The sequence below is a fragment of the Notolepis coatsorum genome (assembly GCF_963971535.1).
Source record: "Notolepis coatsorum genome assembly, chromosome: 13".
NCBI lineage: Eukaryota > Metazoa > Chordata > Actinopteri > Aulopiformes > Paralepididae > Notolepis > Notolepis coatsorum.
This window is the reverse complement of record NC_140177.1, coordinates 41,086,863-41,111,960: the sequence shown is the minus strand read 5'-3', so window position 1 is coordinate 41,111,960 and position 25,098 is coordinate 41,086,863. Positions and strand designations below refer to the sequence as shown.

Genomic DNA, 25,098 nt, shown 5'->3' with positions numbered 1-25,098 from the left:
CTAGCTGTAACTGAGGGGTACAATTCCCTGACTGTATTGATAAGTATGGTATCATTAAACCACTACCGTCTTATGTACATTCCTACTGGCCATACAGTACACAGGTATCTAATGATGAACACTTCCCACAATGACTCGGTTCCACACAAAACTGGATTTAAGTATTTATTAGCAGCAAAAGGTACATAATATACTTTACTTTACTTTACTTTGGATGCGCTTATAAGGCAAAGGAATGTGCGTAGGCAAATCAATAACGAATGTCCATTCTCATATTACGCAGGAGATAATCATACAACCTGAATCTTAGGGAATTATATCTATGGTACACTAGTAATATAGCAGGAGATACTGGTAGGGTCCCCCCGGTTGTAAGCCAGCAAGGGTAGAGGATTTGTCGGTAGTAGAGTCTGGGTCAACGATGATAAGGAGACTCCAAGTACAGGAGACGGTGCAATAAGATCTTGATCCGCAGACGAATACAGCTGTTCTCCGTAGCATGTAGCTCCACATGGAAGAAAGCTAGCCGGCCTCAGACTTCTGAGAGGCAGACTCGACGTGGCTCCTCACAGGTTAAATCCCACACACTTGTGGGTGTCGGCGATTCTCCGCTCCATTAATTACAGGACCAAAAGCAAATATAATCCAGCCGAAAAGGGCTATGCAGTCGTCGGTAGGTTATCCAGTGTACATAATCCACACGGTCCTCGTCTAGGGCCCCTCGGGTGAAAGCGCCATGGTAAGCAGCCCAGCCTGGATAAGCACTCTAGCTGATACGAGGAAACGTTGGTGATGCTGGTCACTGTAGAACTTTAGCCGCACGATACACTATACACAAATAGACTATTACTGACTTAATAGAATAGGTCGAACTCGACGGTACAGCGTTAAACTCTGACACTTCAGTTATTAATTCGCACGCGGTCTCAATGCTCTATTTGGGGCCAAACAGGCCATACTGCACCGCACGTCGTATCGTGGGTGAGGCTTCAACTTATTGGGTAACTCTACTTCTGTATTCACCTGCACCGTATTTATACGCTTAGATGAATAAACTTGTACCAGCTTTATTCCTGTCTCATATCCTTGCGCAGTACCGTTCATGTCCAGGCATGTCCCCGGCGGTGACTTTGAACCAGACCTTGAAGGTATGGCCATGGCGCCTGTGGACCGCTGTCCAATAGGAGAATGAAATATTATGGTCTGTACTAGGCTAAAGGGATATTCCGTGTATATGTACAAGGAATATACAAGGGATATCAAACGATATACAAATATTATGCAATATATATCAATCAATAAATATATATATTCGGTTTAATCTGATCCTTCGTAACAGCCGCCTCCTAATTAGTCCCACCTAATTAGATAAGCAGAGACAGATTAACCGCACTGTCCACTACTCAATGTCTGTTGTGAGGGTAGGGCAGTTCACAAAGTCATGGGGTCATGGTCGTCATCAATAGTATCGGGGAGCCTTGGCAACTCTATTAGCCTCGCCACGGGTCGGGTGTAGATCCGCCCTTGGACGAGCACTTCGGCCGCTCTGACCTTTCCGTCGGCACCGGTGATCACTTTGCTTACGCGGCCAGCCGGCCACATAGCTCGGGGTAGTGACTGGTCGATAATCATGACGACTGTTCCTTCTGTCAAATTGTCCCTCTCTTTCACCCATTTCTGGCGGGTCTGTAGAGACGGTAGATAGTGGAGTAGGAAGCTGTTCCAAAACTTGTCAGCCAATACTTGACTGTACCTCCACATTCTTCGGCCGTTCGCTTCTTCAGGCCTGTACACTGTCTGTGGTAGCGCGGGGTCCAGCCGCCCCATCAAGAGAGTGTTGGGGGTGACTGGGTCGACATCTGCTACATCACTTGAGAAGTAACCGAGGGGCTTTGAGTTCAATACTCCCTCGATCTCCGTGAGGACTGTCATTAGGACTTCTTCCGCCACGGTCTGGGCCCCAAGCACGGCGTACAGGGCTGTCTTTATTGAACGTACTTCTCGTTCCCAAGTTCCACCGAAGTGAGGTGCATTCGGGGGATTAAACTGGAAGTCAATCTGGTATGGAGCGAGGTGGGTCTTAAGTTCTGGGCCCATAGCTTGGAAGCTCTCTCTCAGCTCTCTTTCTCCGCCTTTGAAGTTTGTCCCGTGATCAGACAATAATATAGACGGTTTGCCTTTCCGCGATGTGAATCTTCGGAAGGCCATAAGGAATGAGTCTGTGCTCATGGTTGGAAGGAGTTCTATGTGCATCGCTCGGGTGGTCATGCATTTGAATACAATACCCCACCGCTTCTCGGTCCCTCTTCCTTTCTTTACATACAGCGGGCCGAAACAGTCCATACCGGTGGAGTGAAAAGGCTTGTCGCCGAGTCGGAGGCGACAGGGAGGTAGGTCAGCCATCCGGGGTATACTGGGCTGTGCTCGCCATTTACGACAGTCTAGACAAGTCCGCTGGAAACGTCGTACTGCTTCTCTCCCTTGCAGTATCCAATAACGACGTCTGATCTCCGCGAAGACTCTCTCTGCCCCGGCGTGATGCACATCCTCGTCGTATTTCTTTATGATCAGCTCTGTGACCTTGTGTCGGCTGTTTAAGACTATCGGGTACTTGACGTCATCCGGTAAGTCTGGAGCTCTCCGCAGACGACCACCCACTCTGATGAGATTATGGGTGTCGCTCTCGGGGGCTAGGTGGAGCAATCTGCTGTCTGACGGGACGGGCTTTGCTCCCTGTAGACAGTCTAGCTCATCGGGAAACGAGTCTCTCTGGGCTCGCTGTAGGAGAAGAAGTTCTGCTTCTTCGTAGTTAGCTGCAGTAATGTCAGTAGTGAGCTGAACCTCTGGGTGATGCCACAGGAATGTCTTTAGCTGCGCACTCTCAAGGGTGAGGCAATCGTCTATGTTGGGGTCTGTGGAGACGAGTGTGGTCAACCCACAGAACATAGATTTCTTGTTCTCTGCCTCCTCTTTACTCGCCTCCCGTGGGGTGGGTGTAGGCCACTCTTCTTCCGGGAGCTTGAGGAACTCTGGCCCGTCACTGTATAGATTGTGACGGGTGAGGTCATCCAGGGACATTCCCCGGGTGATGACGTCAGCTGGGTTGTGTTTTGTGTCCACATACCTCCAGCTTGCTGCTTCTGTTAAATCTTGGATCTCTGTGACTCTGACTCCCACGAAGACCTTGTATCTACACGAATCAGACCGGATCCATGTGAGTACTGTCATGGAGTCTGACCACAAGATTGTTCTTTGCACCGGGATGGTGAGTTCACGTTGGATTAACGTGGCGAGTTGCGCTCCTGCTAGGGCTGCGCAGAGCTCTAGACGCGGGATAGATTGTTGCTTGCGTGGGGCTATTCTTGAGCGAGCCAGGATGAAAGCAGTATGTATTTCTCCTCCCTCCTCTCGGGCACGCAAGTAGGCCACCGAACCGTAGGCTACTTCGGAGGCGTCGCTGAAGACGTGCAGGTCCATCTGGCACGTCTCCGGCCTCACTGTGGGTGGGAAGTAGCTGCGGCGTATGTTGACACCTGGGAGTGAGCTGAGTTCTGTCTCCCACTCTCTCCATGTGGAGGCAAGGTGTTCGGGTATGGGGTCGTCCCAGCCTTGGTCCTTGTCCCATAACGCTCTTACAATCATCTTTGCCCTGGTGGTGTAAGGTAGAATACATCCCAACGGGTCATATTGTCTGGCGAGTGTTCTGTATACACTCCGTCTTGTGGTCGGTAGTGCAGTCGACCTTCCCTGCTCCTTGGTCAGGGGTGTGTGTTTATAATGGAGCGAGTCTGTTTTGAAGCGCCAGACTAGTCCTAATGTCATTTCTTGGGCTTCTCCTGGGATGGTCGCCATCCAGGTCTCGCTGCTTGCTGCCTTGTCCTCGGGGGAGAGGCTGCGCAATACTTGAGGGTCGCTGCTGGCCCACTGCCTGAGATCAAAGCCGCCTTTGATCAGGGAGGCGCGGAGCTTGAGTAGGAGGGCCTCGGCTTCTTCTGGCGTCGAGACGCTTTGCAGACAGTTGTCCACGTAGAAACTATTTCCTACACTTTGTCGGACCTCTTCATCAGCTGCTGGGTCCTCTGCGACGTGTTTTTGCAGTGCAAACGTAGCACAGCATGGGCTGCATGTGGTTCCGAAAGGGAGGACTTCCCATTGATAGATGGCTGGTTGCTCGTCCCCGATCCTCTCTCTCCATAGGAACCGCAGCAGGGGCTTGTCCTCCTCCACTAGTCGCACCTGCAGGAACATCCCTTTGATGTCGCCGCTGATGGCCACCTTGTCTTGGCGGAAACGTAGTAACACGCCTAGTAGAGAGGGGCCGAGTGTTGGGCCGGGCAAGAGCTCTTTGTTCAGATTTTGTGATCCGATCTGGTAGCTGCAGTTGAACACAATACGATCCTTGCCGTTGTGGTGGACTTTGTGGTGCGGCACGTACCATGATTCGGTCGTCTGATCGGCCTCTTTAATGTCAATTTTCTTTATGTGTCCCGCTGTGATTAGCTTGTCAATCTCAGCGCGGTACACAGTCTCTTGAGCGGGTCTCTGGCTAGGCGCCGCTCTGTGTTCAATAGATACCGCTCCGTCGCTTCTTTTGGGGCATGGAAGGTAGGCATACCCTCTCGCCTCAGGAGTGGAGTTGTGTATCTCATCACTCCGTTGACTTTGACTCTCTTTGTCCCCCGCTCGAGGAGGGCTATAGCGTAAATGTCTTCCTTGGAACGAATGTCTTTCTTTTCGTTCTTAAAGGGCATTGTCTCTAGTGTCCATAGCCTCTCGACATGCTGTAGGAGGGTGGTGTCTTCTTCTGTCACTCTGGAGTGGAGGCAGCTAGTGGCTGCTGTTCGGTTAAGAGACCTAGCGAGGGGGCCTTGTAGTGTCCATCCTAGGCGGGTCTCGACTGCTGCAGGACAGCCTCTGGGCCCTGTGTGGACCCGGTCCATCGGGACGATGAGGTCTGCATGGTCGGAGCCTATCAGCAGGGTCGGGGTGGCACCGTCTATGAGCGGTATAGGTAGTTGACGCAGGTGCACATATTTATCCATCAGCTTGGCGATGGGGTAGGTGTACTGCGACAGGCCTATGTCTTGGCTGGTGAAAGCGTTAGTGATCCTATACCGTCTCTCTGGCTGCCCGCTTGCTGCGATAGTGAAGGAGACATTCTCGCCCTTTATCGTCTTTAGATCTCTTCTTATTGTCCGAATCGTCATCTGGTCTTCGCTCCCCCGCAGCCCCAGCTGGGCCGCAGCGGACGCGAGGAGAAGGGTCTTCTCTGACCCGTCGTCAAGGACGGCGTAAGTGTTCATGACCTTGTCTTGGTAACTCAATGTTACGCGGACCACCTTTAAGAGCACCCGGGCGCCCCCGCTGCTGGCGGGGTCAATGTACATAACACTTGCCTTTGTGCTGCTTGAGGGTGCAGGCTTTCTTCTGTTACTGTCATGTAGGACGTCTAAGTGGGCTCCGTCACACCGACTACACCTCTTCTTTAAGCGGCAATCGGCTGCCATGTGACTGCGCGCACATCGGTAACAGCGTCGGTTGGACTTTATCCATTGACTCACCTCGTCGGTGGTCATCTTCTTGAACGTGTCACAGTGTGACAGCCAGTGTTCCTTTTCGCAGTACGGGCACACCATCTTCCACTTCTCTTTCATCGAGGGGGTACTGTGGTTCTTGTTGCTCGGTACTGATTCTGATTGGTGCATGACGGTCACCAATCTGCGGCCATCGTTTGCTCTCCTAGGTCCCTCTCTGGAGCTTGGTGTGCTCCGCACGAACGTATCCAACCGTAGGCTGTTGACTTCTCTCGCCAGGAAGTCGGCTAGGTCTAGGAGGGATGGCTCGGGACCGTTAGGATCACGGTGGTCTCTTTGCCGCCTGAAGCGCTCTTGTCGGGCGGGCGGAAGCTTCTCTAAAATCCTCTCGACATTAGAGTTTGCGTACAGTTCGTGCATACCCTTTTCCTTTTGCGCCCCCAGCATCCCTACCAGGGATTGTACCTTGATAGACAGGTCATCTAGTGAGCGATTGTCTGTGGCTGGGGGTAGACGGTCAATATTCCTTATCTCTTGTATTACGTAGTCCCATATGCGTCCATATCTTTGGTCGAGTGCTGCTAGAGCCGCGGTGTATGGGGTAGTAGAGGTGGAATATGCCAGCGCTATATTGTGCGCTCGGGGCACCTTGAGGTGCTTTAGTAGGATAGCATATTTGTACGGTTCATCAGCTACATCGGACATCATTGTCTCTAAGCACATTCGTAGCTCTGTGTACTGTGCTCTGTTCTCGTGTGTGAAGTCCGGGAACGTCGGTGTGCCAAGGTACGATGCCATGGATGGCTGGCACATCGGTGAGCGTTGGAGGAGAGGCCTCCTAGGCGAGTCTCCTCTTACGTGTCTTGGTGGGCTGGTACCTGCTGGGTACCATGGCCCGCGTACCCAGGTGCTGTTCCTCGGGGCTGGTCGTGCGTCAAGCTCACCCGTGAATTGAGTCGGGGGTCTGTAGCGCAGAGCCGCGGGGGTAAAGCCTGGGCTGTACTGGACCTCCTGGTCCTGTGGAGTACTGTGCTGCTGTTGGGCTTGACTCTCCTCCTCTCCCTCTTCTTCTTCCTCTGGCAGGTCATCTAGATCCTGTAGTCGTCTATTTAGCCTCTCCGCGGTATAGACCGGTTCTTCCCTGTAGCTGGGTCTCGCTTGGACCGGTCGGGGAAGGGGTTCGGAGAGGGGTATAGGCTCTCTCTGGTGGTCGGGCTCAGGGTCGCTTGATCGGGTAGGGGAGGGTGCCCTTGACCCTTGTCTTGACGAGGCCCTGGAGCTCCGTGCGGAGGGAGGGGGGGTTGCCCTGGTAATCAGCTGCTCCATTATCTGCGCTTGTAATCGGTCGCGCTCGGCTTCGCGCTTGGTGAGAGCGAGGTCGCGCTCTGCTTCTCTTTGGGCACCGGCAGCGGCGCGCTGGGCTTCGGCGGCGGCACGCTGGGCTTCGGCGCGGTCTCTTCCCATATTCTCTTCCGTCTGGAGGCGTCTAATCTCTAGACGTGTACGGTCTTCGTCACTCCGTTGCTGCGCTTGAAGGCGTTCTCTTTCCATGGAAGAATGTTCGCGCTCACTAAGCGTCTGTGCTTGGAGTCGATCGCGCTCGGTTGAGGCTGCCAGGCTGGCGAGGAAGGCCTGCGCCAGCATCTTGTCCGCCTCGCTGGGGGAAGACGCTGGTTGAGGTGATCCGCTCCTGGTAGTACTCGTTGGAGATCCGTTCTCCTGTGGCGAATCGAGGAGATCCATCTCCGGGGTGCTCGTCCCTTCTTGTAGTGGGTCGAGTTCCATCCCTGGAGGGCTTTCTTTATCCTGGAGCTCTCCGGGGACTACTTCTTCGGTCTTGGCGGGGGGTAAAGTCATGTCAGGTCCCTCCTGGTCCCCACCGTGAGCTTGGTCAGTTACGTTAGAACCCACTAGGGTCTCTATTGGCGGGGTAGCCTGGTCGGTAGGGTCGGACATAATTTTACTATCTACTTTTTCCGCATTTACCGTCTGTAGAAAGCTAGGTAGTATACTGGCAACGTAATCCTCTAAGTACTGAGGTGTCTGCCGTCTACGCTGCGGGCGATCTATTTTAGGAGAACCGTTTTGTGGAGTGTTCATCATTGGCCATGTCAATATTAATACCACTATATTAATATTACGCTAGTTACCCTCCGGCTCGAAGGACCAATTGTAACTGAGGGGTACAATTCCCTGACTGTATTGATAAGTATGGTATCATTAAACCACTACCGTCTTATGTACATTCCTACTGGCCATACAGTACACAGGTATCTAATGATGAACACTTCCCACAATGACTCGGTTCCACACAAAACTGGATTTAAGTATTTATTAGCAGCAAAAGGTACATAATATACTTTACTTTACTTTACTTTGGATGCGCTTATAAGGCAAAGGAATGTGCGTAGGCAAATCAATAACGAATGTCCATTCTCATATTACGCAGGAGATAATCATACAACCTGAATCTTAGGGAATTATATCTATGGTACACTAGTAATATAGCGGGAGATACTGGTAGGGTCCCCCCGGTTGTAAGCCAGCAAGGGTAGAGGATTTGTCGGTAGTAGAGTCTGGGTCAACGATGATAAGGAGACTCCAAGTACAGGAGACTGTGCAATAAGATCTTGATCCGCAGACGAATACAGCTGTTCTCCGTAGCATGTAGCTCCACATGGAAGAAAGCTAGCCGGCCTCAGACTTCTGAGAGGCAGACTCGACGTGGCTCCTCACAGGTTAAATCCCACACACTTGTGGGTGTCGGCGATTCTCTGCTCCATTAATTACAGGACCAAAAGCAAATATAATCCAGCCGAAAAGGGCTATGCAGTCGTCGGTAGGTTATCCAGTGTACATAATCCACACGGTCCTCGTCTAGGGCCCCTCGGGTGAAAGCGCCATGGTAAGCAGCCCAGCCTGGATAAGCACTCTAGCTGATACGAGGAAACGTTGGTGATGCTGGTCACTGTAGAACTTTAGCCGCACGATACACTATACACAAATAGACTATTACTGACTTAATAGAATAGGTCGAACTCGACGGTACAGCGTTAAACTCTGACACTTCAGTTATTAATTCGCACGCGGTCTCAATGCTCTATTTGGGGCCAAACAGGCCATACTGCACCGCACGTCGTATCGTGGGTGAGGCTTCAACTTATTGGGTAACTCTACTTCTGTATTCACCTGCACCGTATTTATACGCTTAGATGAATAAACTAGTACCAGCTTTATTCCTGTCTCATATCCTTGCGCAGTACCGTTCATGTCCAGGCATGTCCCCGGCGGTGACTTTGAACCAGACCTTGAAGGTATGGCCATGGCGCCTGTGGACCGCTGTCCAATAGGAGAATGAAATATTATGGTCTGTACTAGGCTAAAGGGATATTCCGTGTATATGTACAAGGAATATACAAGGGATATCAAACGATATACAAATATTATGCAATATATATCAATCAATAAATATATATATTCGGTTTAATCTGATCCTTCGTAACACTAGCCTTTAAACAGTCACCCAGCCAGTTAACTATGATATATACATCAAAGCTAGCCTTTAAACAGTCACCCAGGCAGTTAACTATGATATATACATCAACGCTAGCCTTTAAACAGTCACCCAGCCAGTTAACTATGATATATACATCAAAGCTAGCCTTTAAACAGTCACCCAGGCAGTTAACGTAAGGTTATGTATATAACCAAGCTCTATGAATTATGGTGACGCTCAGCGTCATCTGCACGCACTTCACTTCGTGCACGAGCACTGAATAAAAAATTCCACAATGTACCTTTACATCCCAACATTCGTCTGGCCACACCCCTATCCGCTTACCTTCATAAGCAGGTGTGTGGTCACCTACTCGCCTCCTTCCCAAACTTTCACCACAAGGTGAGATGAAGGGCCGCAGTGGCGTCCTGACGCTGAGCGTCACCATAATTCATAGAACTTGGTTATATACATAACCTTACGTTCTATTTCATTATGGCTGCCGCTCAGCGTCATCTGCACTACAGGAGCTGAGCGGGAGCCTGAAGCTCGACAAATGTACCCTACTGAGGCCCCCCACAACCATCAGACCGGGGAGGACCGAGCCCCCGACCCTCCCTAATGGAGGATACCCTCCCTATTGGAGGACGGGAGGGAGACGGATCCGACCGTGCGAAGAGGAACTCAATCAACTCAACGCACAGGGTGAGCAGATCGTGGCTTGACCCCACGACTACGCACACGCACAACCCGCATGCCACCAGGGAACGAACGGAAGGAACAACGCTCGTTACTGCCCCCAAAATCACGGAGTCAAGAGCAAACTCAACCCCGTGGCAAGGCCGTAGCAGCGGAGCGCGAAGGAAGACCCAGACCCACTGAAGGGACTGGATCCCCTGGAAAAAGGGGGGCCCGGAGAGGTCAATGACGCCAGGCATCAAGACCCCACCAGGCGGTCACTTAGTGACACCGCCCCCCACATCGCCAGCGTATTCGGATAGGGCCCCTCCAAGAGCGGGCCCTTTCCCCCCAATAGTACACCGCCTGGCACACTGACCCTGCAACACAGGCAGTCAGCATGGCCGTAAGCACTCAAAAAAGGTTAACCAACGGAAGCAGGCAGCGCACCGGGGAAACCAGGCAGCAGGCTGTAGACCTGAGCCTGGAGCACTGCGGACGAGACAGGCGCCAAAGGGGTCAACTGAAAACAGCCCCCCCGGCGGAAGGGGCGTATGCTGGCGTTGTTGAGCACCATGACCAAGCCTCCATCAAAAAAAAAACCACCCAGAGGGGTCGAGGCGGAGAAGGCTGACACGATTGGCAGACGACATGAACGTGCAGGGGCACACTCAACCGGGTAACCCGGGAGTTAACTCTGCTCCAACACACCAGGGAATCAACCACCCTCTCGGTACACAGACGGTGGTTGTTCCTATAACCCCTCAATAAAAACTCCAAAACACACCTGCGGGTATACACCAGCTATACCGCAGTACAAGTGTTTCAGTTTCCAAAAAAGGGTTATCCCAGGCCTACGGTTACAACGAAACATTACTTCGGACCGGGCCCGGCGGCTCGGGAAGCACACAGGGTTACCAGAGGAGGTCCAAAAGACCACCCCAACAGCCCCCTCTTCGCCACGCGTGAGAGAGGAGCGAAAAGAATGGAGAACCAGCCCTAAGCTCACCGCACTTGGTATTCCCAGGCGGTCTCCCAACCAAGTACTAACCAGGACCGAACCTGCTTAGCTTCCGAGATCGGACGAGATCGGGCGTGTACAGGTTGGTATGGCCGTAAGCCATTACGACAACATGTACCCAACAAAGGGTCTCCATAACGCCTAACCCTGTGACACCCGGGCCGACCCGGCATTTTCCCCCCCGAAAAAAGCACAAGTCCCTCAGGGTACCAGAACAGCAGATCTGCATCCCCGGCGGACAACGGGTTAACTGACCTGGACCAGCGCGACCAGACCAGTCCCGTGCCCTAACCACGCCGACATGCCCACTCCAGAAGAGGGGGTAGGTATGCGTGTCGATCTAAAACATGAAAAGAGGGCGCCACCCAGACGGTCCCATTTGGACCGCGCTCAGTGGCCCACCCCAAGGGCGTGAGACCCCTCTACCTATGTTCTGATCTATTCCGTTAACATCCCCCAGATATGAACGAGAATTCATCGAGACAACCTAGTAAACTGGCGCTCGGAAGAGACAAAACTCCATCCCAGTTGCCCTATAAAAACGCTGTTTTAATAACAAGCAACCAAGGCGCACCAGCCTCATGCGTGATTCCCATCAGAAACACCCAGAGCCAGCACTTACATACGTGTCGAGACCCAAACACATCAATGGATAGTCTAGCAAGACACCAAACATTGTTCCTCCAAGTCGCCTGGGAGAACGACAAGGAGCCGGCGTGCTTCATGTTCCTTCCTCTTTTTATTCAAAAAAGAAAGAAACACAGACTGACATGAATCCCACGTGACGCAGCTGAGGGTAATTTTTTTTACATTTTTACATCCCACCACCCTCCCACAGGGAGGAGACGGAAATCCCCAGAGAGACTTCCCACGCGAGCTGTATAGATTGAAAAGAATATATTGCAACATTGAGCTATGTAACACTTGGTTTAGGGCTCTCCGAGGAGGAGGCACTGAACCAATACACACTCAACAATCGAATTGAATCGAATACACACACAATAGAGCAGAACTCCTTTTTGAAGTTCTACTCACCTTGACAATCTGAGGAGGAGGCTCTGAAACTCTGAGGAGGCTCCCTCACAGGGAAGGAGAGTCCGAACTCACAGAAGGCACTTCTCCCCGAGGAGGAGCTTCGTGAGGAGGAGCTCTGACAACTCCCTGAAACAGATCCATAACATGGACCTGAACAACCCACGGAAGTCTTACCAACAGAGACGCGCTCAGTGACGTACTCTATGGCGGGGGAATTTCCGCGGTGCAAACGCCTTCATCACAACAAAAAATGGCAAGTACACTCTTGCTACAGAGGAACGCCGTTTTTCATAACGAGAGAATACAGAATCCTCGATTACGTATTGGCCACAGGCCTTGCTAAGCACACATGATAAGTGACCAAACAATCTTTTCTTTAGGAAAAAATAGTTTCTCAAGCGGAAAGCACAACCCCAGCAATTAAGCTGAGGGTTACATCGTATCCCCACAAACACAGTGACACAATATATTGTAAACAACATGTCTGAGAGGAGGGGGGGAGCCCCAGGGAAACCGGGGGGATCACCCCTCCTTCCTTACCCTTGATACGACCAAGTTGAACAGGTAACCCTGTTAATATGTGAACACACTGTTCATTGTCATTACAGGCTGAGAAAAGAATTCATTCCTCAATCACATGTCACTAAGCATAGCTTCATAGGTTAATTAACCCCCTTAGTTGTGAATTCACGTTACATGAACACACATGTTCTCATCACAACTAACCAGATAATTTTTACACATGTAAACAACAACCCGATTTCTATGGAGAGAGAAGCTATACCAGTGACAAGACAATTCACACACAACACGCGTCGTATCCTCAATGTATTGCAGCAACACACGTTTTGGAAAACATCGTTATTACAAAACATTTAGAAGGGAAGGAAAGAAGAAGTGTTTAAAGTCCGGTCGGGACTCCTACCCTGAGCGCAGGCCAAGAGAACTACAATCTGGTTAACGGGACACCGAAGTTGAACACAGCATCTCCTGTGTTGGCGACGAGGGTAACGTCGCTGCGCCACCCAGCCGCTACGTTTCTCCATGTTGACGCAGTCCTCGCTGGCAGGGCTCCCGGTGTAGGTTCGACTAACATCCTCTGTCAAAGATGACATCGTAGTCAGAGTGTTTAAGGCATGTTATAGTGAAGTGGATTCCCAAGCTGTCTCGGTTCTGCTCTGATCAGAACCTGTTTGCTGGTGGTACTCTGCGTTGTGATTCAATACCTTAAAGCTCTGGGAATCACTTCTGTTCAAACTGAGACGTGCAGGCAGAAGGAATTTAGGAGGAAAGATAGTTTAACAGTTGTTTAATCAAAGTTTAAGAGTGTATACAAATTACAATAAGAAACTGCTATGGTTGTGATCACGAACACTATGCCGTAAGTGATAACAACCAGACTAATATTACAGTATAAAGAATGATAGTTGATAAGTTGTTGCTGGTCTTTGTCGTCTGGCTGACAAAACAAAGCAGTTGGTTTTCCCTCCAAAAAGTCCTTTGTTCTCCTGCTGACCTGCTCGCCTTGAGTGTGGAGGGTGGAGAGGTCTGTCCTGTTGGGTTGGTTGGTTCAGAGTTCTTCGGTTGTTCCTGAGTTCCTCTCCCCCCATCACACACCCATTCTTATAGCCCAGGCCCAGTGTCTCGGAGTTGATGACATCATCACATTATTTGCCCCAATCACAAGCCTGCTAAGCTTGTATTTGAAAAATAGGGGTTTGGCTTAATAGCCCAACCCCCTTCACATGGAGGCTGTCCTTAACCATCTACCTTAAACATTGCATTATTTTCATTTCAACATTTATATTTGAATTACAATTGCCCACATAAACACAGATATATTTCTTTATCACTAAGTCTACTGACTTTCAGAAAATATCTAACAAATCTAATCATTTAGCTTAATAGAATACAAATCAATACCATAACAATCAATTAATCATATTGAACATAAATGAAAACAGCACAGACACATTAACTAATTGTAGACATTTAAGTATGACCAAACCTAATTATATTTTAACTTACTTCAATGACTTAATTCAAGATTATAAGTACAATATACCAGGATTTCAATAGTGATCTTCTCTGTGTGTGTGTGTGTGTGGATGTGTATGTGAAAATGTGTGTGTGTGTGTATTTGAAAATGTGTGTGTGTGAGTGTGTGTGTGTGTGTGTGTGTGACTATGTGTGTGTGAGTATGTGAGTGTGGGTGTGTCTGTGTGTGTGACTATGTGTGTGTGTGTGTCTGTGTCCCCCAGGCCGTAAAGCAGCTGATAACACTTCATGGGCGCTTTGATCCTTTTAACCTCTTTGTGTTTGCTAGGACTGAAATCCTTCCTGTCCCACCTTAGGAACCAGATGGTTCTATTGTTATAAACATTCTACCTCAGTAAACCCACAAGTTACTACTCAGATTTAGCCTTTACAGCCGGCTATTTTAAGTGGCCCGGGACACCATCTGTTTGGGAGGATTCTTGTTTTGATTCACTCAGGCAGCTGTTATCCCTAAATATAATACCTTAGTTTGATTGGATCATTGATGATCTTATGTTTGGATTTTACAACAGTCCCCACTTGGATAGTTTACCTATCCTTAATATGTCAAACATAGATATCAATCTCTACACACTACTATCTAGATAACACTTAAGACATTTTAAATCATATTAGGATAACATATATATGGGTTTGCCACACTCAGATCCTAAAATTCAAATTAGCCATTTCAGTTTTTGTGATCATGTGCACAGTCTTTAATAACTTGTTCTCGTACCAAGATCAATTTCGAGCTGATGCAGTATCATGACTGCTGGGTGCAACTGCTCCCATTTTTGGAGGTGGAATTTAGAAAGCAAATTGCCTTTCCCATCACACTCCAATCTTCTGTCAAGAACATCTTGACTATTAGGGGGTAGAGCCCCCTGCTGTATCTTCTATTGCTGTCACAGCGGTGGGGAGGTCGTTGCTGGCTGCCCAACCCCCGTTGACCCTCGGATTAGTGGAAGAGGTTTGTTTCTCCTCCCCTCCGCCTGGTCGTCGATAGGGGCGATAGCAGCTCCCCCCCTTCGCTTGTTGACCCCCTGGTCAATAGTTGAGGCCTTGCTTCTGTTGACAGCCGGAGTTGTTGCTGAGGCCTAGCAGCCTGTCTCCTCGTTGGTTGTCTGTCGTTTCCCTCTGAAGCCTCAAGACTCGGTCACTGCGTTGGCCAAGACTCTCCCGGCCTGAGAGGTAGGTGTCTCCTGGTTCTCCGCAGTGTTGTGGCTCCCCATGGAACCGCTGGGTAGACACTAGCCAGTGTCCTGCATCAACAGTTCCGATGGAGTCCTCGGTCTTCCTTGTACCATTCTCTGATGACTGCGGATCCCCCAATCTCCCATCCGTATCCTGTAGTGAATATATATCGCTCCGGGGCACAGTGGGGATCACTTCTACCACAACAATTGATTGAGAATCCATAATTTTCCTCCCTCAGACTCTCTTTACTGGTCTGAGCTTTGACAACTTTCTTTTCCAAATCATTTATCTATATATTTCATGGCTTCTAGATCATTAAATTTCAAAATTCTGAAAAATTGACATGGCTCTCATTATATTATGCTGTCAAAACAGTATACTCCTCCACCTCTCGATGTGGAATACACATTCAAACATCGTTACCGTCTTCCTCTGGTTTTGGACAGCTGCACCCCGGACCGGACAGTCAACACTGACACATCCACTCTCCCAGTAACCTGTGTATATGGCAGCAAATCACAGACCGCCTTAAACACACATCTCCCACACCACAAGCCAGTTATCAATTGCACATGTTCACACCCTACACAAGACTAATTCGGCCAATAGCGACCAAATCTATTGAGCTTCATTAACGTACAGAGAATCATGCTTCCCAACACTATTACCAATCACGACACACCCCCAGCCCCTAAAACTGGGTATCCAATGGGCGGAGAACAAAAATCCATAACTAGCTCATGTTCCTTCACTTTGTTCTCAGTCCATTTTACAGACATATACTACCCCGTCCTGATGTGTCGAGATCACTCCCAGCTTGCCAGGTACCCTAAGAAAAAATATACAGAAAGAAAGAAAACAGAAAACAAAACACAAAGAAAACGCTGCCAAACCAATAAATGAAAAAATAAACCAAACTTGTGAGCTTATTCTTTTTTCTTCTGAGCTCATTTTTAACTAAGAAACAAAAAGGGAAATCAAATGAATAAACAAAATGTACGCTCCCGGCCTAAGTCAGGAATTGCTCGTAACACACTAGAAAAGAGAAGTAAAAATAAAAGTAAATAAACACCTATCCTATTGCTCATAACTGTTAATACGCTTCTATCAATACTATAAAATACTAGAAACAACTATGAGTCTTTTCAATTTCTTAATCATGCAGTCCACCCTTTGATCAATCTGAATGTTGACCAAGCATGGATAATTTACTGATCACTAGCTGCCGCAGTGTCACATCATCACACTGTCTAATATTGATTAACTGTTTAACATAATTTGATCCTCTCGTTAGTCTGATTAGTTCATGCATTTGTCAGTCACCCATACATCCGTTTTTAGTAACTTTCATTCATAATCTAATCACCTAACACCTCTATCTATTTTTATTTTTTATTCTAATCCAAATAGGAGCATATTTTATCATTCAATATATCCCACCTCTACCCTAGTCAGTTGCATATATTTTTATTCTGCCGGTGGCCTCTGCAGACATGACCCTTGAAAATGACCTTTCACTCCACAGCCCCAACAACACTGGCGGTCTCCCCCGGGTTGTGGGACCCGGTGGGTCAGTTGCCTGTGACCGGATGACCCTGGGGTCATCGGGCCCAGAACATGTCCTGGTGGTATGCCATCATCGCCATGGTTCCCTGGAGCCTGTTAGGAGGAGAAAGCCACGTACCTATTTGGTCCAGTCACAGTTCCTTGAGAGGGGCCCGTGGTTGGGAGGGGCCCGCCACCTGTTTCCGTACAAACACGCCCTGTTGTGGATAGATGGTCCCGCTCTGCACAGTCCCGAGAAATGTGTCCGAGGGTCCCACACGTCCAACAGTGCACCTGCCGCACACGGTAGCCAATCGGATTCCTGCCTCTGCCTACACCTTTTCCTCGTGGTTGCCACCTCGTGGGTGGTCTTATTGGGGTTTGTTGTTGTTCCGGCACGGGACCCCCTTGTGGCCCCAACTGGGCCTGTCTCTGGCCATCTGGTTCTCCAGAGGGAGAGGGAGAGAGGCGATTGGAACCTGTCTCCCCTCCAGGCTGTGTGGACTGGAGTAGGCCTTGGAGATAGTCCACTACCCGTCTAGCCTCGGCTAGCTGTTCTTCGAGAGGGAGGCACGTCTGTAACTGGCAGTCATCTGCAACGGACACTTCAGCTTGGATTGACTCGGGTAATACAGCTGTCTCTGGGTCGCTTGCTGCAACGACTCCCTGTGGCGGAGTAAAAGACATTATTTCCAGTCCCTCCGTCTCACTGGACACTAGAGGGGAGTCGATCAAATTCCAGTCAATCAAGTTAACGTCCAATTCGGTCAATGTAATGTCTGCAGAGGTCATCGGCATTATCTTGATTTGGGTACGCATTCTATACCGGCCTCCTTTAACTACAAGGTTCTGTAATGGCCTGAATATCTTTGGCCATCTTCTCGTCACTTTTATTGTGACATCTCCAGTCGTTGAAATAGACAGATTGTCTACCCTTTCTATGGTCAGTGCATCTAACCCTCCGGTTGCTCCTATCTGTGTATTTTCCATTCTCACCTTCCTTCAATCACTCGTAACGTCACCGTTTGGAAAGCAAGTTTCTCTGTATTCAAACTATTTTTACCAAACTTGAGTTAATTTCACTCACACTTCTATATTGGTGTAAACAGGAATTCATAATCTCGGTCTTGTGATACTATACCCCCTGACTGTCAACAGTCTCTTTGATTTCCCTGTTGGGGTTCGGAATTGTCAGCGCTGGCCATCCGTCCTGGAGCAGCTGTGAAGAGAGAAACAAAAAATACACTTAATTATCAGTGACATTTGCCATTCACAATCCATCATTTGTCTTTAAGCATGGAATGTCGGGCATCTCCTAGACTATGATCACTTGAGAGCATTTGTGCAATTTTCGTTTTTGATTTATCAATGACACAGCCTTAATCTTTTTCCAGTTGTCTCCATTGGAAACTCAGACTCTCAATCCTGTTGTCCTGATCCTCCTTAACACAACTCCGGGGAACTCATTTTGCATCAGCCTTTTCCTTCTGTTGGTCAATCAGAAAGTTGTTATTTACAGCCTATCATTTCTAAACATCTGTATCGGACATGGTAATTTAGGTGAATTATCTCACTTTTACTCTAATCGTTCTTTGCAAATGACTATGTGTATGTGTAACTATATTTATTTCTGTCCGTGAAAGCCTAGTATGTATTTCGCTCATATTACATCATACATATCAATAACATACATATCTTCCATTCACAATCTCTCACACAGTTATTATATATCCCCCGTAACACCTAACCCTTTAGGTGTTAAAATAACGCTCTTCTCACGGGAACAGAAATCAATTTTCAGTGCCTTATGTCACTGAAGTCCCCGTGCATTTAGAACAGTGTCACACAACCCGTTCATAACCACAGGCGGCGACACCATCCCCACATTGAAAATCCTGTCGACCAATGACATTCCACTGGCCAACTCGTCCTGTGGCCCACGGCATCACCCCCAGTTTCGAACCTGGAATGCGAAACCCCGGGCCCCCTACTCAAGGATAATCAAAGATCATTCCACTCACAACCACTGCCACACACATACAGCACCTCTGACATACCACCGTAACCAGTCACCCAAATACTCACACACAATATAATTCGACGCGCGTAGTGTGGCAGCGAGCCTCTGACGAGTGCACGCATAGCGCACCCCCGTTAATGCGTGGTGGCAGACAGCGAGCCCACCCCCGCCACGACGTTTAGCAGTCCCCGTACCCCTGGTAAAATAAAAAATGTGCACAGTGTGACAGCGAGCACCGACGAGTCGCACATAGCGCACAAAGCGTGGAGGCAGACAGTGAGCCACGACGAACTGTCTACCCACACCCCCATTGCAGGCGCAGCCGAGTAGAGTAATTATGCTCCGACTTACGGCCCACCAACATGAACTGGCACGGAGCCCACGTCCAAATGTAAGGAAAGAAGTACGAGCGCCCTGTCGAACAAAGCGTAGCGCCAACGCCAGACAATACCACTGCCAGCACTAGAAATTCCCTAAAAATAACAATAAAACTGAATATGGAACAACAACATACGCATAATAAGTCCCAAACTCAACCTACCGCCTTTGAAACCTTACAGTAAACGGCAATAAACAATATACCTAGCACTACACCTGCGTTTGAAACCCATAAAAAAAACTCTATATACAGGCCCTAAACTAGGAGAGAAAGAGAAAGCGTTTCGGGGGGGCCGAGGGGGGGGAAACATATGGAAGAGAGGCGGTGTGGGAATGAGGGGAGTGAGCGAGAGGGGGGGGTAAGAGAGAGAGAGAGAAAGGGAGGGAGAGGGAAAGAGGGGGGGAGGTGAGAGGGAGAGGGAGAGAGGGGGGGAGGTGAGAGGGAGAGGGAGAGAGATGAAAGGGAGAGGGAGGGAGGAGGGTGAGAGAAGGAAAGAAAGAGAGGGGGGTTGAAAGAGAAAGAGAGAGAGGGAGAGGAGGGGAAGAGGGGGGGAGGTGAGAGGGAGAGGGAGAGAGGGGGGAGGTGAAAGGGAGAGGGAGGGAGGAGGGTGAGAGAAGGAAAGGGGAAGAGGGGAAGAGGGGGGGAGGTGCGAGGGAGAGGGAGAGAGGGGGAAGGTGAGGTTGAGAGGGAAAGAAAGAGAGGGGGGGTGAAAGAGAAAGAGAGAGAGAGAGAGGGGAGGTGAGAGGGAGAGAGAGAGAAAAGAGAAAGAGAGAGAGAGAGAGAGAGAGAGAGAGAGAGAGAGAGAGAGAAAGAGAGAGAGAGAGAGAGGGGGAGAGAGAGAGAGGGGGAGAAAGAGAAGAGAGGGGGAGAGAGAGTGTACAATGAAAACGTTCTGTGAGCAGAATCCAAACATATTCATCCTGTACACTTCTGCCCCCTACTGTATTCCTAAATAAACTCCACCTTCCCCTTAACAATGGACGCTTGGTGCCCTCCCAAGATGGACGCCGGCGCCCCTCCCAAGATGGACGCTCGGTGCCCCCTACTCAAGATGGCCGCTCGGAGCCCCTACCAAGATGGCCGTCCGACCGCGCACCCTTACGACGTCACAACCGGCGACCGCTTTAGCCGTTAGCGTGGCTAGGTAGCATTAGCTTAGCTTCCCCCATGATCCCATAAAAACGTTCCCCAACGACCCGTTCCGCCGCGCGGGCCGTCTCCTCGCAACGTTAATATAACCCCACATTCCCCACAACAGAATCCTATTTCCCTCAAAACGCCAGTGTAGTGATCTAAATATAAATATAAAAACATAATAGCAAAACACTAGTTTGACCCCTCTGTCGTCATTTCCGGCGAGCTTAGAACGACTTCCGGGTCCCCGTCTAGATTATCCTAACCACCTTAAACATTACACATCTATTTTATCCGCCACGAATATGAAAACTTTTAAGTGCCTTACATATCCCCGTAATCTCAAGACACTATCGATCGACCTTATACATTTGAATCACGTCTACTTTTCCCTCCGCTTGCTCCGGTGCCTCAGAGGCTAACACAACAGCTAACCGCTGCTGCGTTCGATGGGCCTCGGAAAACCGGCGTTTCCATTAAACTTCCCCACGGCCAATCGGTGACTTAAATTACATAATAACACAACCATACTCTCACACGTCCCACCAATCACTCCTAACCATAAACATTCGCCAACCATACATTCATACACGCTTCCTAACACAATTAAAAAGTACAAAATCAGCATTCACGCACATTACCGTCTCTCGAACGCCGCACAGCGGCGCGACCGGTAAACCTTTCATTAAGTACTATTATGCTACAGCCTAACGCCGTCTAATTTCAACACGCCCGCCCGTGCCCAAGGCTAAAACCAGACCTACTTGTGCTAACTCTCTACTTTAGAAAATACTACGCACGCGTGCTTCAGCCTCTACTCCTAAGACATACAACGCACGGTGTTTACCTTGGTTTAACCCTGAGCACGAATCTAAGACATGTTCCTGTTCCGTTACTTGTTCCGACTGGCAGCGGCGCCCCGTTCATTGTGCTAAATCTCTACATCTAGAAAATACTACGCACGATGTTTACAGAGCCGCCTTCCCCAGCCAGAACATTCAATTTAATTTTCCCTTACATCATGATTACATGAGGTCAAATTCTTAGCAACCCCCTCCGTGGTTCGAATAGAGCACCCATACATTATCACACTCACCTCTTAGTAACTATTCCTAGTTACTTGAAGACGACCGATCGATCAGTTGTTCTCCTCGTCGACCGGCGTGTAGAGAAAAACATTTCTTTTGTTCTGGTGATAACACGAGCGCCCTGATTCACTGAAGTCCGGCACCAAAATGAAGTGGATTCCCAAGCTGTTTCGGTTCTGCTCTGATCAGAACCTGTTTGCTGGTGGTACTCTGCGTTGTGATTCAATACCTTAAAGCTCTGGGAATCACTTCTGTTAAAACTGAGTGAGCAGGCAGAAGGAATTAGGAGGAAAGGTAGTTTAACAGTTGTTTAATCAAAGTTTAAGAGTGTATACAAATTACAATAAGAAAATGCTATAGTTGTTATCACGAACACTATGCCGTAAGTGATAACAACCAGACTAATATTACAGTATAAAGAATGATAGTTGATAAGTTGTTGATGGCTTTGTCCCCTTGGCTAGTGAACAAAGAGTTGATTTTCCCTCCAAGAAGTTCCTTTGTCCTCGTGCTGACCTGGCTTCCTTGGTGTTGATGGTGGAGAGGTCTGTCCTGTGGGTTGGTTGGTTGTTTTCAGAGTCCCTCTCCCCCATCACACACCCATTCTTATAGCCAGGCCCAGTGTCTCGGAGTTGATGACATCATCACATTAGTTCCTCCAATCACAAGCCTGCTAAGCTTGTATTTGAAAAATAGGGGTTTGGCTTAATAGCCCAACCCCCTTCACATGGAGGCTGTCCTTAACCATCTACCTTAAACATTGCATTATTTTCATTTCAACATTTATATTTGAATTACAATTGCCCACATAAACACAGATATATTTCTTTATCACTAAGTCTACTGACTTTCAGAAAATATCTAACAAATCTAATCATTTAGCTTAATAGAATACAAATCAATACCATAACAATCAATTAATCATATTGAACATAAATGAAAACAGCACAGACACATTAACTAATTGTAGACATTTAAGTATGACCAAACCTAATTATATTTTAACTTACTTCAATGACTTAATTCAAGATTATAAGTACAATATACCAGGATTTCAATAGTGATCTTCTCTGTGTGTGTGTGTGTGTGGATGTGTATGTGAAAATGTGTGTGTGTGTGTGTATTTGAAAATGTGTGTGTGTGAGTGTGTGTGTGTGTGTGTGTGTGACTATGTGTGTGTGAGTATGTGAGTGTGGGTGTGTCTGTGTGTGTGACTATGTGTGTGTGTGTGTCTGTGTCCCCCAGGCCGTAAAGCAGCTGATAACACTTCATGGGCGCTTTGATCCTTTTAACCTCTTTGTGTTTGCTAGGACTGAAATCCTTCCTGTCCCACCTTAGGAACCAGATGGTTCTATTGTTATAAACATTCTACCTCAGTAAACCCACAAGTTACTACTCAGATTTAGCCTTTACAGCCGGCTATTTTAAGTGGCCCGGGACACCATCTGTTTGGGAGGATTCTTGTTTTGATTCACTCAGGCAGCTGTTATCCCTAAATATAATACCTTAGTTTGATTGGATCATTGATGATCTTATGTTTGGATTTTACAACAATAGTCATAGCAACGTTCAACAGTGTAGCATCAAGCTAACAGCCGCTCTCGGCTGATAGCAACAAGCTAACGTTTCCTAGCCTAGTGACACAACGGGCTAGCGCCGCAGCTAACAGCTGACTGGCTAACAGGTAGGCCACAACTAGCACGCAAGCTAAGCAGCTATCACCTGAACTGTACACAACGACATAACAAGCCACACTTCAGACAGGCCGCCGTCTGAAACCCTCCTCATCCTTTAAGAGAGAAGAGAAAAAGAAATGTCAACACAGTTTACAACAGTGATTTTACCAGACATACGGCGGAGCCGGCACAAGTCCCATCTGGGCTGCAGCCGACTTGAACATGGATCTTCCGATAACGAATATCCATGCCCACATTTCCTCGTTTAGGGTGTACTTTCACTCAAGTGAAAGATGGGGCCTGCACGGGACAGAGAAGCATCCGCTTGTCCAGAGAATCCTGGGATCACCAGGTCCTGGTCGCGGCCCACTAGTTGACCATCATGGGCTTCAGACCAAGATCCTCCGCCGTCACCTAAGAGGCCGAACAGAGGACCCTAATCTGGGGCCGGCTTTCGTAAAAATGGTCAGCTAGCCCCCATAGCACTAACATAAGGTTATGTATATAACCTAGTTATATGAGTACTGGCTAAGCGTCCCGCTCTTTAAGCCTATCGAGATATACCTCATCTCATGTACCTATTGTACTCCATCAACGAAAAAACAAGTACACCTACACCTGCCGGGTCCCGCCCCTATGGAGGCGTAGCCTATAAGACAGTGGGCCTGGTCACCAAACACTCTTCCTCGCCAAAAATCCCGTTTCCAGTAAAATATCCCTCAAAAGGGAACTCAGGGCCGCTTAAGAGCGGGACGCTTAGCCAGTACTCATATAACTAGGTTATATACATACATTATATTATCGTACTTGGCCATCGCGTCCCGCTCTTTAAGCCTATCGAGATATGGGTTAGAGCGGACGCGAGGCCCGACAGATGCACCCCCTGAGGACCCGTAAGCCCACATCAAGGGGTTTGGGGAGCCCCGTCACCCCATCCTTCCTAATGAAGGGGGGGCGCAGTCAACTCCACCTGAGTGCGAGCAAGAGGGAACTAGAACCCCTTGAACACACAGCACAGGCGGAACCACGTGTGACCTAACACACTGTGGCCCCTACCCACACACTCCTGCTACCCTACCAAAGGACGGGAAGCAGGAAAGGCCACAGACCCCAGAACCGCCTGGGAGACAGAACCCCCGGTCATGTCCATGAGGTAAAACCTTACAAAGGGGCCCGGGGAGGACCATGAAGCTGCAGCACAGATGTCCTCCACCGAGGCCCCACCCAGGAGAGCGGCAGAGGCAGCCACCCCACGAGTGGAGTGCGCTCTGACGCCCCCAGGGGGATCCTGCCCAGCCAACGTGTAGCAGAGGGCAATGCCCTCGCACAACCAATGGGACAGGCGCTGTTTCGACAGTGCCTTACCGGCATGAGAACCACCGTGACAGACAAAAAGCTGATCGGTAACCCTGAAGTCCTGATTACGGCTGAGGTAAATTCCCAAAGCACGGACCGGACATGACAGGTGAAGGCTCGCATCTAACTCACTAGTGTGAGGAGGAGGACGAAACGCCTGAACCACAATATCCCGGGAGCGGAAGGAACTCCGGATATTCTTAGGCATGAAAGCAGGATTAGGTCGCAGAGTGGCACCGCAATCGGCCCGAAAAGACAGGCACTCTGGACGTACCGAAAGAGCACAGAGCTCACCCACGCGTTTAGCGGAGGTGACAGCCAGCAGGAACGCGGTCTTGAAAGACAGCTGTCCCAACGGCGCCTGCTCGAGCGGCTCAAACGGGGCCAAGGACAACCGACCGAGGACCAATTGAAGATCCCAAGTCGGAGCCAAAGAGCGTTGCACCGGCTTAACGCGTCGAGCACCAAGCAGGAAACGCTTCACAAGAGGGTGGCTGAACAAGACATTCCCCTCAAACCCCTCATGATAGGAGGATATAGCCGCCGCATATACCCTCACCGTTGAAGCCGACAGTCTACCAAGGAGAGACTGGAGATAACCCAGGACAGCATCCAGGGGGCAGGAGACTGGGTCCTGGCCCCCCGCCTTACACCATTCTTGGAACATACGCCATCTGCCCGCGTAAAGCGTGACAGTGTAGGGAGCATGTGCATTTCGGATGGTATCAACCACAGAAGGGTCCATCCTCTCCAGACTCACCCTCCCACCAGCCACACCAACAGGCGTTGGCCCAACATCGGGTACTGGAACAGTGACCCGTTGTGCTGTGAGAGGGCCGTCGCCGACCAAGGAATAACCCAAGGAGGAGCGACCAGAAGCTGGATCAAGACCGGGAACC

At 49.2% G+C, this 25,098-nt stretch overlaps 1 protein-coding gene across 1 annotated transcript in view; it reads left to right on the top strand.

Annotated features, from left to right (window-relative positions):
- Nucleotides 1-25,098, top strand: part of fam151a (family with sequence similarity 151 member A) — a gene marked incomplete at both ends in the record, with an annotated part of 95,283 nt that overhangs the window by 55,782 nt on the left and 14,403 nt on the right. The window lies entirely within an intron of this gene.